Below are 15,444 nucleotides of genomic sequence, written 5' to 3'. Positions count from 1 at the left end.
GCCAAGCGATGTGTGCTCAGTTCATCCGGTCTAGCATTCAGAGACCCCGCCAAGTGGTTAGAGGCTGGAAAGAGGTGCTGCTGCTCCAATTGCCTCCAGAGACACATAGCCTCTTTACACAGGCAGCAGAACTCCACTCTGCCCTGCCTGTTGCAGTTCCATTGGCAGTGGCTTGGTCTATGAGAACCCGTTCCAACTTCCTATTAATGGATGGCAGATAAGCCTTCTGGGCCAAATGAACAGCCTGTCCCATGTGACCCCTCCCCATGGGACAATTCTCTTGTCCAGTTTGCCCGCAGTCCACTACACTCTGCTGCCTGTCTACCTGCTTCCCTCTGAATGTGCCTCCTCTGCTCATTTCTTGCACTGTTTTGCCTCTTCTGCTCGTTTTTTCTGCCCTGTTTTGCCTCTTCTGCTAGTTTTTCTGCCCCCCTGTTTTGCCTTTTTTGGCTAGTTTCTCTGCCCTCTCTTTTGCCTTTTCTACTCTCTGTTTTGCCCTTTCCTGTGCAGTTTTGCCTCTTTCTACCCATTTCTTTCCTCTTTCCTCCATTTCCCTTCTCCTGCTGTATCCCCCCTCCCACCACCCACCACCCAGCGCCCTGCCTTCCTCCCAGGACCTACTTAATGAAGGCCGCAGCACAACCCCATTGAGCAGGTCCTCGTGCCAGCTACCCCTGCGACAGTGCCCCTGTCCAGTTTGCCGCGAGTACACTACCCTCTGCTGCCTGTCACCTGCTGCTCTCTGTTTGTGCCTCCTCTGCTCATTTATTGCATTATTTTGCCTTTCCGGCTTATTTTCTGCTCTGTTTTGCCTTTCGCCTAATTTTTCTGCCCTCCGTTTTGCAATTTCTGCTGGTTTTTCTGACCTCTGTTTCGCCATTTTCTGCTCGTTTTTCTGCTGTCTATTTCTCCCTCCTCTGCTCATTTCTTGTTCTGTTTTGCCTTTCCTGCTCGTTTTTCTGCCCTCTGTTTTGCTCTCTTCTGCTCTGTATTGCCTTTTCGGCTAGTTTCTCTGCCCTCTGTTTTGCCTTTCTCCTAATTTTTCTGCCCTCCCTTTTGCAATTTCTGCCCTCTGTTCTGCCTTTTTCTGCTGTGTTTTGCCTATCCTGCCCTCCGTTTCCCTTTTTCTGCTAGTTATTCTGCCCTCTATTTCTGCCAACTCTGCTAATTTCTTGCTCTGTGTTGCCTTTCTGCTCGTTTTTGCGTCCTCTATTTTGCCTTTTTCTGCCCCGTTTTGTCTTTCTTGCTTCTCGGTTTTGTCTTTTCTGCTCATTTCTCTGCTCTCCATTTTGGCTTTTCTACTAGTTTTTCTGCCCTTTGTTTTGCTCTCTTCTGCTTTGTTTTGCCTTTTGCTAATGTTTCTGCCCTCTGTTTTTGCCTTTTGTGCTACTTTGTCTACCCTCTGGTTTTGCCTTTCTGCCAATTTTTCCCCCTCTTATGCTCCGTTTTGCCTTTCCTGCTCATTTTGCTGCCCTCTGTTTTGCCTGTTCTGCTGTTTTGACTTTTCTACTAGTTTTTCGGCCCCGTTCTTCCTTTTTCTGCTTGTCTTTCTGCCTTATGTTTTGCCTTTTTCTGCTAATTTCTTCCCTCTTCCTGCCGTTCAAGCCGGCACGACAGACTTCGCACCTCAGTGCCCAGATACTCCCAGGGATGACATCTACCAATGCTGATTGACTGATCCAATAGGTTGATCTGGAGCTGACTCTCCATAGGAGACCAGAGGCATCTGATTTCTTCCTCCCCCAGACCAGTAGTGATGCGTCTGTCACCACTGTCCGCTCTGGAAAGGGATGGGAAATCAGTCTTGTACAGAACAAATTGTGATCTGCCAGCTACCACTGCCGATCATGGGCCATTTCCTTTGAGACCTAGATGGGGTCAGAAAGCCGACCTTGATGCTGGGCCCACTGGGATCAGGTTCTATTGCATGGACCACACATGCCACCTGGCATAGTTGACAAAGGAGGATGCACGAGCCTAAGAGGCCTCAAAGCCATCCTCAACAGGACCTAGGATTGAACCCGAAACATCAGGATCATATCGCAAATGTACTAGACTTGTACTAGTAGAGGAAAATGTTTGAACCTCATAGTATCAAGGATCACCCCCAATGAATGGAAGCCTGCATGAGGGAATCAGGTGATATTTTTGTTTGTTTATGGTGAAAGTCTGAGATGGACTCCACCTTCAGCAGCCAATCATCCAGGTACCTTCAGCGGCCAATCGTCGAGGTACGAGAAAACAAACCGCAAAGATGCCAGTGACTATTGCCAACACTTTCCTGAATACCTGAGGGGCGGAGGCAAGGTTGAAAGGGAGCATTAAAGATTGGCAGGGTTGCTGGCCCACTTTGGACCAGAGGCAACACTGTGGAAATACAGGATGGGTATAAGAAAATATGCATCCAGCAAGCACAAGGACACAATTCAATCGCCCGTGTTGAGAGCAGTTTGAACTTGTTCTTCTGCAGGAAGACATTCAAGGGTCAAAGGTCCAAGATAGGCCTGTTCCCCCATTCTGCGTCAGGATGAGGAATTAACACGAATAACTACCATTGCCTCTCTCCAAGTCCAGTACCTCTTCATGACACCCCTAAAGATTAGGAGGTGCACTTTGTGCAGCAGGATAAACAGATACTCCTCCAAAGTTTGTCCTGATGAGAGAAGAATGTGGGGATGGGATGAAATTAAGGGCAAGGCATAGCCTCTTTGAACAATGTGGAAGAAGTATCTTTTGGATCTGATGGTGTTGTCAGCTTGGGAGGAAATTCTGAATCTGGTCTCTCACCAGTCGGGAATGAACCACTGAGATTAAGCTAAAGTTGCCTTGCAGCCGCAGTAGCAGTATCAGAGGAGTTGGAGGACTAGTGCCTCTGCTGATCTGTGCAATATCTTCTGGTGCCATGTGGGCAGCCCCAAAAGGACTAGGCTGTCTGCTGCATTACTGACTGGGAAGGTTACCATTGCAGGAGTCAAAAGATAGGAACTCGCTGTGGAACTCCTATCTTTGAACCATTCTAGCGTAGAATCTGCCTTATTTTCGAAGAGGCAGGCACTAATGCCTGCATAGCACCAAAAAATCCAGTCAAGCTCATCCAGGCGTGTATGAGAAGCAGGAAATTGGTACCAACTGCTATGTCAATGCAATGTGTGAGGTCCATATTTCACTCCTATGGGTCCATGGGGCCTAAAGGAATAGGAGAACCCTAAAGATTTGCAGCATGGTTTTCTTGAGGGCATGATGTGCTGCGGGATTGACAACGGACTAGGGAACTCGGGGCTAGTCGATCCAGCTGAGCTATGACCAGTGACCTCAAAGGAGCATCAATTAAATCTTGATGCTCTTACTTCTATCTTTAGAACAAATGTGGTGGGATACAGTTGAGTCTGTCAATGCTTTTTTTTATGCTAGTATTTGCACTTCGACCTACCCAAAGATTTTGAGTGAGAAGTCTAGCGGTCGCAGGAACTGCCTTGCAACTGGGAGTGGGACAGGACCTACATGAAGACTGCAATAACTTCGTATGTTCAGCGATGTACAGCTGCATCTCCCAAGCTCAAATCACCTTCGGTGCATCAGGGAACATTGGTCACATGATCGAGTCATGTCTGGAACCCAGGCACCAAAAGGTACACCTCACGCTGACCCACGACAGGCATCTCCTTCTTACAGTCTTGGCACAACTTTAATCCTGTTGTTTTCTGTGGAGACATGGTTCCTAAGCACTCTGTGCAAAGTTTATTTCTAAGTGGTTGCAAGAGCGACAGAATTGGGAGTGGCACTCTGGATTCCCATCGGAAAGTGCAGAAGGAAAGGAACGGACATCATAATGCTAGGAGCAACGCTTATATGTGGCTCCGTTTACCGGCAGGCAGAAGCGCAACTTGAAGTTTTTCTGAATCGAGCCTGGCACCTTGGGATCTTCTAAAGGTGAGGTATCCATCAGAATGCTTAGTGAAGCAAACTTTGCATGATGGTTATCGTTGCCCTGGTTAGTAGCAAAACCTAGACTTTCCATACTCAGCAACATGAAGCTCACATTAACCACCCTCTATCACCCAAATGTCTACATTAATTGGTTTCCTCCAATCCACCCCTTCCTCCTAGTCACCAACTCTGACAACCTTGCGCATTAATCCTCCTACATTTTGTATCTCATTTCCTCACCAAGCATAACTCCCTACTTCCCCCTCTATCCATAATTGCACTCTCTGCTCCCTATTGCCTTATCCCAATAATAAAAATTTCTAAATATAATTAAACATGTTCGACACTCGCCTACCTACAAATCCTACACTCAACCTAGCTTATTGTCTCATCAACCCCACCAGATTCCCTTATTTTGTATCTTGCAAGTGCAGGAATGCTTGATCACTAAATAAAAATTGCCTTAACATTCGGAACTGCATGCCGGAGGCAAGTTGTCACCTTTTTGAGAAAGACGCCTGCATAAGTGACAGCGAACCACCCATTTTACATGAATTCACCATTACATAACACATAGTCCAAATTTACTCTCCATCAAAAAATAGACCAGGGGCGGACACTGTCAGGAAAGCAGCTCTTTGTCCAAACCGAGGCCATTCCGACTCCTGAATGAGTCAATTGCTCAAAGCTCCGATATAAACATGGACAGTCCTCCTGATCTACGGATCTCCACCCTACAATTTAGCATGTTATGTATCATTCCTAGACTACATTGCTGAGACTACATTAAACCACCCCAACCAATTCAGAATGTAGACTTCAAGATCTGGTTGGGTATGTTTTACATCCTGAAGAAGGTAAACCACACAGCAGGAACAGGTTGAAGAGCAGGTTTATTGTAGTATGTAGGAAGACAGCACCAAGGACCCTCACAGAGCAGCTTCCTTCATTAGCCCCACAGCAGCAACTGACTCCCATGGAGCTTTCAAGAAACCCGCATTCTAAATCACCAAGGTAACTAGTAAAGGCCGTGATGCAACATGCACCAAGGCCATGACAACAGGTAGGAAACATAACAGAACATGCGAAAACATGAGGATATAACAGTATGCCAAACAAAATACCAACACTCAAGCTTTGTATCTATACATCTTCTAAAGTCTGTTGACCTACTCGCACAGTTGGATACATTCTTGGTGTAACATCTGCCTCTTCAATGCACCTTCTGTAACTGAGACTGAGCCTCATGTAATTTAATTCCAATGCTCCAACAATGAAAATAAATTACAGTCTCCTATCCCCCAAAATGACAATATAAACTTAGGATCTTGGAGCAAAATGGTTACAGTCTCCATTTCCGCCTTAGCCACCGGCATGCCAATACCTTTTCTATTGTATTCTTTTGATTATTTTTTACCACTTAAATGGATCTGGAATGACAGACTTTTCAGGTTGGTTGACAACCGAATTAAAATAGTTAAAATCAAACGGATGAACCCCTGAGGGATTATTGAAGGAAACCTGTAGTAATAATGAAGATAGCCCTCCAACACCGATCCAGAATCGATGTCAGCAATAAGGTCAAACGGAAGAATACAATGCTTGCACCATATCACTATATCTTCAGGAACTGCGTAAAATCATAAATAAATTCCAGAACCAAGCATTCACTGAAACAAAAGGGACATTTCCTGCAACTTTGTGATTCTAGGGCAAATCATTTCATAAAAAATGCAAATGGCTTCCAGACCCACCTCGTGAAGAAAAGGAAGAGTAGTGGACCTCAAACGTTCAATCACCAACCTAACCATAAACCAAACAATAGGCTGAAACCAGTTGTCTTGATCTCGCTTACATCAGAAGAGTTCTTCGACACAACTAACACCTGTTTCCCCCATCGAGTCTACCTATGTATAAAGCACAGCTGATATTTTCAAGACCATCTTCCTCAGAAAGTTCGATCCAGCCGAACAAGGAATGATGCTTAGGAATAGGTGCCGCTTTTGAACTGGAGGTTCCTTCTGGAGGATAGCTTCAAAGGCAATGTTAAGAGTCAGGCCTACATCAGGGATTAGACTGTGAGCAAAGCAGGACACCTTGGATGACATACATCAAGCAACAGGGAGACAAGAAAGGTGCGAATGGTATGCAATCCTTTCCTCAAAGGTTAACTGCAATCTATATCAGAGAAAAACTACCCCTGCCCCCCGCCCCCTCTCCCAGGTATTTGGTAAGCATAGTCAAGCCAGGAAAGTAGAAGCGTCATGGCATCCTGGAACCACTGAAGAACCCCAGGACAGGGAAGATGCACGTCAGAAGAGGAGGCTGCTTTGGTCTGGTCTATGGTACCTTCATGGTGCATGGCCTTGCTAGCAGAGGTGGTGTGAGGGGGTTATCCTACATTCTTTGGATAGGGGTGGGTGAAGAACCAAGCTCCACGTTAGGATAATCTGGATATCATCAGCAGATGTATAGGAGGAGAGGCTTGATGTCTATTTCCAGAAGAGGGCTCAGATAGGCATTGAAAGAAAGAGAGGAGAGCTTTCCAGGACACCTTATTCAAAGAAAAGTGAAATACAAAATTTAGAAGGTAATTATTTGATGTCTCTTTACAAAATAAGATTAGATTCAAACTAACGATGTCCCTTGGATTATAAATTCATTTGCCTGTCCTAAAAGAGGGGATGGTGTTGCACAGAGATCAAGGATACTGCCACACATTCTGATAAACTACGGCTGCAAGAATGCCCCCGATGACAATGAGCAACACTTCTGCGCCATCCTGCACAACCCAGTTGGTGAATTCAACATGATCCTGCAAGAAGTAAAGAGATCTGCTGAAAAGCATTAAAAGATATTCTTTATCAGTTTATTTATTCATTGTCCAATTGTCATGAAATGTGCTGGGCCAGTTGGATATATATCTACTTTATTCATAATTGGCAGGGAAGAACGAAACAAAATTGAGGATGATCTTGGCTGGCTAGTCTAGTTGTTGGTGTTGGGAGGGTGCCCAAAGTGGGAATGGTCAGTAGGTGAGCCAGACTGGCCACCCAATTTTACTGAATCAAATCTTTTACGGTCACAGGGTTGAAGTAGCAAAACGGTTGGAATGGGAAGCCATGTTGGCAGAAGCGTTGGTAGTGGTTAATAGTGTGCCTTTTGGTAGGGGATAGGAGTTCAGCGAAGAGGCTGCGGAGACAGTACACTGCTAGGGTATGGCTGTAGATTTGCAAGTGAGCGATGCCCTTGCCAGTGGACTCTCAGGGGCAGTTTAGTAATAGCTTTATGAAGCCCTGTATTTTGTGATGAGTTATGTTTTCGGATGGTGAACCTGTAAACTTTGCTTTAATACGTCAGATGCAGCCAATCATTCTCACAATGCCATTTCTCGCAGCGTTTTACAGTGCTTTTTTTGTTGTTGCTTTCACCGACTAGTTTCTTGATGAAAAAGTGGAATTTATTTCAGACAAATGTATGTTGCTGGTCAGGAATTAAACATCGAATGCTAATGCTGTCCCTTTGTTAGATAGTTACACTAACTCAGGAGTTTGTGGCCCTCCTTCCAATAAAGAAGGCATCTAGACAATTAGGGAAACTACTCTTCCATTGTCTTGTGGGCATCTTGTTTTTTGTATTGCATAGAGATTTGGGTGTGGAAGAAGAAGATGATTGAATGATGGTCACTCCAGCTTTGTCTTAGGCTTCTAGTGATCATTGCAGTCTAGTCCTGTGACTGGCAAAGTTAGAATCATGAGTGTATCATCCACGTTCAAGACCCCATCTGGGGAGGGTCAAGCTCGCCCTGGCGCTGAGGTCTCCAAGAATGGTTGCAACAAAGTTTAGAAGGGCTTCTCCAAGTATGGGCTGGAAGGAACACGTGGGCAGATCAGGTCAAATTACATTGAAGTTCTGTATCGTAGAGATTCATACAGGGGAGCACTCGGGTAATGAAGTGGTGGGTAGGGGTTCTTGTTGATGACCATTATTGCGTTTGAATATTTTTTCGTATCACACGTCTACATAAATATCTTTTACCAGTAGATACAGCCTCATGGAGGGCAGATCTTCTAATAAAGTTTCCATAGGCCAGAGAAGGTCTAGACAGGAGTCTGCAATCAAGTTAAGGTGATACTCAGTCTCTCTGATGAATGGCTCATTTATGAAAAGACTGCATGGATGACTTTAAGAGGTGGTATTTTTGTAGGTGTGCGTTCTGCAAAAGCTACAGCCTGGGAGGTGGCTGTGGGGTGGAGGAGCCAGAGTCTGGCCCTATTAATTTATTGAGTGATTTAACGGCACGGGGGGGGGGTGGTGGTGTAAGGAAGACGTTGCGAAGTTCTACCAGCTAACGCAGTCCGTAGACTGTTCAAGGAATAATGGTAGTGGGTAGGTGAAACCAAGAAGAAAAGCAACAACACAGAGGTAATATAATGGTTTGTGGAAGATAAAGTGGTGCTAATAGAGGGCTGTGGGAGCGGCTGGTGGAAAGGTGGACAGGTAGAGGATGAAACGTTACCTTTCAAGGACAGACATTCACGAGGGTGGGGGGGGGGGGGGGGGGGAGTAGGCATGGATGGGTGGAAGTATCTGAGGTTTAGAGAGGTGGAGAAGTAAGAGACAAAGTTGCAATTTTGAAAGAGTACTTAGAAGGTGGAACAGTAACATTAAGGAAGCAGGTTGGAGGGATGGAGTAACTGAGAAAGTACCTTCCGAGGCAGTGATGGTTTGGATCAGAGAACGGAGGTGGATGAATTAAATGACTCTCCTGTTGGTATAGTAATCTAGTATCCTTATATTTCAAAGAGTTAACATGCTTGAATTATTCCTCGTGGTCAGGCTGGCAGTACTCATTTACACAGCAGCGGTCCCACTTCCTTTCACAGCAGCATGTCAGATTTGACGGGATATGGCAATGAACATATTGCTCAGATCTGGTCTCTTCCCTTCTTGATGAATGGCAAGGATTTAACCAAAATTACCAAAGACATTGGTGAATGGGACAACCTCGAAGTTCTCAAGAACAAATGAATTACAAAGGCCCTACATGGAGCCCTTGTGGTAAACATTGGAAGGCTAGCTAAACCCCAGGGGAAACTACCTTTACAACGCAGGCATTACAACGTAATGCCTTTACAACGCAACCATTACAACGCAGGTACATTACCATTGCATGATTTTACAATGCATGCTATTACTACGCATATATAGGTACAACGCATGCTTTTACAACGCATTGGTAAGTATTGTATGGTAAGTGTTTGCTATATTTTTAGATATTGCATGTTAAATAATTTAATATTTATAAAACATAATTTATAGTTCATTCGTTTTAATATATTATTATTGTTATTAAAGAGTTAATAGGTTTGTTAATACATAATTTATGGAATAATTTTAAGGTATGAGCAAATTAATACTCAGGTATTAATATTAATGCTGCGGTTATAATTAATATGGAAACATGTATAGAATTTTTTTTTAATATTTAAAAAAATACTCCGGTATTAATATTGGTGGCAAATATTTAATTTTGATGGTAATAATTATTTACTTTATTTTAAGGTTCAGGTTATCATTTTTTGTAAATTAATACTCGGGTATTAATGATGTTTATAAGTATTTGTTATGTAAAAAGTCATGGAAAATATAAATTAAATATTTCAATATTTTAAATTAAAAAAATATATAGAAAAAATGAAGTTACTGTTATGTTTAAATACACTTACTGTTAAGAGTAAATTGTGAATAATTATATGTATATTTTAATGTAAAGTATGTCAATATTTATTAATAAATGTAAAAAAATATATATAGATTTAAATATTTAAATAAAAAATGTATTTTCCATTTTTATTAAAGATAAATAAACATGTACAAAGAAATAGGAAACCGGTAATTTCTTTTTCAGAATTTTTTATAGTTGATTTAACATATTTAGAATCATTGTAATAAATTCTGAAAAGTATATAGAAAAATAGAGTATATAAACATTTTATAAAAATAGTTTTGTACTTTATTATGTAGAGTAATATTTTATAATACGTTTATCACGCTTTTCCATTGTTTTCAATGAGAGAAAATGTCCTTTTTTCATATTTTCTAAAAGATATGACGTCGACACGTAGACGTAAGTTTCATCATTATGGAGATCGTCGCTGGAGAGAACAGAAGCAAGGGAGAGCTGCGTTAAGGTAAGATAAATTTACATAGAGGGACATTAGTATGGCGGGTGGACTTTGCCCACCCGCCATACCCCCGGGAAAAGGGACCACCCGCAATGCATGCGGCGGTCCCTGCAACAACAATTAGGATGCACCCGCAACACTGGCGGGCGCATCCCGCATTTGTGTAACATTGCGGCATCAGCACCGCCCGTTGCAATGCCACAAAAGCAAGTTGTGCCTTTCAATGCACAACATGACCGGCACCGCGCGGTGCCTGCCACGCTGTACATTGAAATGCAGGGGGGTACCATAGGTACCCCCCATGTGCACCCCCCAGAATCCCTGCTACGGGCCCTCAATGTTGAAGACCGCATGCCTTTTCGTGGCGGCAAGGCATGTCCCCGCCTGCATTCTAATAAGGATGGCTGTGTCTACCAAACGCCGCCACCATATTAACAGCTTTTCCGCCCGGTAAGCAATCGGGCGGATTGTCAACCGGCGGACGGTCTTTCCGTCCGCCAGGGTCCCCATAGTAATGTGGCAGGGGGAGAATGGCATGCGGGCAAGAATGTCGGGCAGATCGCCACAGCCATGCGGGCGGTGGCGATTCGCCCGACATTCTAATGGGCCTCATAGTGTACTGCCAATGTTTATTGTAAGGAGAGATGAGGGAGGTATATCTATTTAGTAAATGTGCTGTACGTATCTTTTAACAAACTAATTTCCACCATTACATGTTGCAGTAGTAGTCCCACTTTGGGTCTATTAATTTCCAAAACTACATATGTTTTGTTAAGTGGTTAATGGTGTATATATATATATATATATATATATATTAAACACTTAATTGAACAACAGTGTTTGGAAATATGTATCTTTTTGGTTTAGCGGTACGTTTTTTAATAAATAATACATTTTTATCATCTTTGCGGTTAGATGTATTTAAACTTTGTTTAAACTGTTCAACTCTAATTTTTTTTTTTGTACAGGATTTTGGCCCTAGATGGATTGAATTCTGGGAATTTGTTGCGTTTTTTTCCATGTTAAAAAAAATATATATTTTCAGGATTTTTTTCTTGGGTTTCCCTATTTTGGATTTCTAGCGATTTCGAAATGTTATTGGATTTCGATTAGAATTGGATTGCAACGTTGGAATTTGTTGCGTTTCTTCTAAAAAAAAAATAAAAAATCTGGATTTTTGTATTGGGTGCGTATTTTGACGTATGCACTGATTTTTGTGTGCATATTAATATATTTTTCATCAGGTGATGGATTTTTAACATGGATTCGCTGTTATTTACTATGGATTAAAGAAAAAAAAGGACTCTTGGTGAAGTAATGGATGGAATGCAAGTCCAAGAGTTGAAGATAGAAAACTTCTGAAGGTAAGAAGACCAAACTTTTATTAATAATTTTTATATATGATCAATTGAATTAGTAGGAGTTGTTTTAGGGTAAAACAGACAAGTTAAATAAATGTGTTTTAAAAGTGTATGATATGTGCAAGATTATCAAGGTAGTCTGAAGTCACTGGCAACGAAAATTGTTGATTTACACCCAATAGTCTGTCTGACATTTCCTTAGTTCTGGTAGAAATACGTGGTTTCAGACTACCTGTTAATGATTGCGCCATTCTCATTTCTTGGAAACTTTGCTCCTTCTTCAAAAGTTCCAAAAAATGATAGAAATTAGGATGAGGTTTGCCAATTGCTTTGTTGAAGGAGTTGTGCCATCCCTCTATGGCATTTTTTGTTTTTGCTCCTCCGTCTAAGCAGGTTTGTTAGATGTTTTAAATTTTATCACTGATAAAAAGTGTATGTTGAGGATTGTTTATCAGGCAGTAAACGGTATACTAATGGAACTACTGTATTGTTAATGTATGCGTGAATAGTGTATATCTGGGTGACTGGATGGGGCGTGCTTTTAAACATTCCATTCATCATCCAAATATCATTGTTTTCTAACCTTACTAGATTATGTGGTGTGCTGAAGATTAGGATTCTCTTTTGAGGGTTTTCATTATCATGCAATAGGAAAGGTTCATTAGAAGCAGTCCAGAGTTCAGGTGGAATTATTATGTCAGAGTATGTTTGGGGTGTTACTCTTTGTGGGTTACTGGTCTGTTTTTGACGTTGAATAATTCTTCTCAAATTAGGTATGGTGGGCATACTACTTGCAACATGTGGGGGAATTTGTTGCAATACCTTCCTTAAAAGTGAACCACAGGGTTCATTGGAGGCTGATGCAATATCTTTAATTTCATTTATTCTTTCACAAACTTCAATCTCCATTGCAGAAGCAGAGTGGTTATGGTCTGTGGTCCTTAAGACAGTGTCACCAAGAGTAACCGCTCTGCCTGTGCAATAGGTTGAGTAATATTGCACACACCACCAATGACACCTGGGTTCAGATAGTCTCTCCTTACAATAAACATACCCACTATGGTTAAGCAGTCTGTTCCCCCTTTTGCTTTGGATGTACTTTGCTTCTTTGGATGGTATTGCCATTTTTTTCTGAAAAGAGAAGAAATAAACAATGTTATTTATCTAAAATTTTGTGATGTATACCTTTTTAGAGGGAAAATGACAGTATGTTTCGTATTAGTTTTTTCACAGTTTACAATGTATGCATTTTCAAAATCTGGTTATTGTATTTATTTTGATGTACCTCTATTTTTGTTGTATTTTAACAAACGATCCTGCTTTATTGGGAGGAAGGAAATTTAATTAATTGTAGAGAAAAATACATCAATTTGCTTACCTTTGAATTAGATGTTGCAATGTTCTTTTGTGTTGGAAAATTAGTTGTGGTCTTCTATTTTTCTGAAAAGAAAAATATATTTTGAGTTTGATTAGATATATGTAGTTTACTGGTCAAGTTTCCTAGTGAGAGTAACAATTATTTTCGTTGGCTTTTGTTTTTGTAATCTTACCTTTATAAAAGTGTATAGGTTGTTTCTTCCTTTTTTTTATTATTGTGAGTTTTGTGGTCTGAAAAAGATTAAAGAATATTATTGTTTCTGTATTAAAAATTTGTTACATAATTAAATATAATATCATATTTTTGGTTAAGGAACAATACAATCATGTTTTATGATTATGTACAATTATTTTTGGGGAATCCAAGCCTTAAATGTGTGTTCATCAACATTTCTTATTCAAGTATAATCAATTTATTTACTCGTTATATGTCTTTGTGTGGGATATAAAATATAATTTCTTGAAAATAATTGAAATACATTTTAAAATTTAAATAATTATTGATGTGGAAATTACCTTGGTTTTGTTTTTTTCTTATTGTTTGAAGGTTTGAAAGCTGGAAAAAAGAAATTGACGATTGTTAATAATTTATGTTGATGATGTATTTTGTGTTTGTATGTTTTCTCATTTGCTTTTTGTTATATTGGAGAGAATTACCTTGGTATATGATTTTGCTGATGTCAAGTGGATCTTGAGATTTTTGTTGAAATGTTGTTTATTTTTGATGTTGTATTTTGTAGTAATCTGTTGATATAAAAAAAAAACAGTAGGAATAGTAATTTTCACGTATTACTATTATGCATGTTTATTGAAAGAAGCACCTTTTGGAGTATGAATATTTCTTTTATTCTCATCACTATCCAGCATTTTCTCTGAGTCAAGCATATTTTGGAGTAGGAATAGTAATTTTAACATACTAGTATCCTGCAAATTTTCAGAATCGAGCACATTTTGGAGTTGGGATAGTTATTTTAACATGAACATTATCCAGCATTTTGTTTTCAGGCAAGCATCTTTTGGAGTTGGAATAGTAATTTTAACCTAAACACTATCCAGCATTTTCTGAGAGGCAAGCACCCTTTGGAGTAGGAATAGTTATTTTAATGCATTCTTATCCTGCACATTTTCTGAATCAAACACCTTTTGGAATAGTTATTTTAACCTAAACACTATCCAGCATTATCTCTCAGGTTAGCATGTTTTGGAGTTGGAATATTTATTTTAACTTCAATACTACCCAGCATTTTCTCTCAGGCAGGCATCTTTTGTACTTGGAAAGGTTATTTTAAGTTAAACAGTATCCAGCATTTTCTCTTAGGAAAGCAATTTGGTGTTTGAATAGTTATTTTAACCTAAACACTGTCTAGCATTTTCTCAGAGGAAAGCATACTTTGGATTAGGAAAAGTTATTTTAACCTAAACACTATCCAGTATTTTCTCACAGGCAAGCATCCTTTGGAATAAGAATAGTAATTTTAATACATTATCTTGCACATTTTCAGAATCAAGTGTATACAAATGTTTAAACGGAAATATTTTTACTTTGAATATATTTTGTAAAGTGAATAATAATTTTTTTTTGGTGTAGTCTAGTTTGTTTTAGTAATATTTACTATAAAACAACTATTATACATTTGGTTTTAAACGAGAAAAAAAATATGTTGTGACTTACTTTAGATATATATTATCCCAAATGGAGTATTTATTAAAGTTGGTTGGAAGTTGTAAAGTTTTGTAACAAACTGAAAAAAAGAATAATATGTTGGATTTTAGTTTATTTGTCTCGCTACAAATTATTAAGTAGATATACATTTTTGTAGTTTTAGCTGGTTTTCTTCGATGAGTAGAATTTGCAGTGTGTAATCCCGCATGCAGTCTCTGGTAATCAGGTAACTACAGTTTTAAAAGTGGTGGATGGCTCTTTTTATACGTTTTGTTGTCTTGAATGTTATTTGAAAGTAAAATGTTTTGTGTTTCATTTTTCTTATTGTTTTTATGGTGTGTGAGAATATAAATAATTATTAGTTTTCGTATGTTTTTATTTTAGTATATTTTAACATCCGTTTTGGCTATTTCCGGTTCAAAGTAATTTCAGTGAAAGAGTCGTACGACTATTTCACATTTTTAAAAGGGAAGTTTTCTTTTTGGTGTTGGTATTAGTTGCGTGTTATACTGTTTTTGTTATGTGAAAATTTACGATTTATTAATAGTAGTTTAATTTGTGTTATGAAGTAGTGTTTTCATGTTTGTGTATTTTTTGTGTGTTTACATAATAACATTTTGAAAATGTTGGTTAAATGTATGTTATGTTAAAATGTAAATAAATTAGTTTATATTGATTTAAGTTTTAAATTTAAATGTGTATTATGCATTTTGGTAATGTTTACTAAAATTATAAACAAAAAAAATCCTGAAAAAGTGCTCTACTTTGTTACACGAGTATTTTTTTTTTACTATTGGGTAATTTAATTACATATTGCGTAATAAAATAGTATGTGTTGTGGCAATTATTTTATACATTCATATCAATTTTTTTTTAATTATGAATGTGAACCTATAGCATTAATTTTAGTACTAGAGTATTAATTCTA

Source organism: Triturus cristatus, chromosome 8 (assembly GCF_964204655.1).
Source record: "Triturus cristatus chromosome 8, aTriCri1.1, whole genome shotgun sequence".
In the NCBI taxonomy this organism is placed as follows: Eukaryota; Metazoa; Chordata; class Amphibia; order Caudata; family Salamandridae; genus Triturus; species Triturus cristatus.
The sequence above is the reverse complement of the archived record's forward strand: the minus strand, read 5'-3'. Positions refer to the sequence as shown.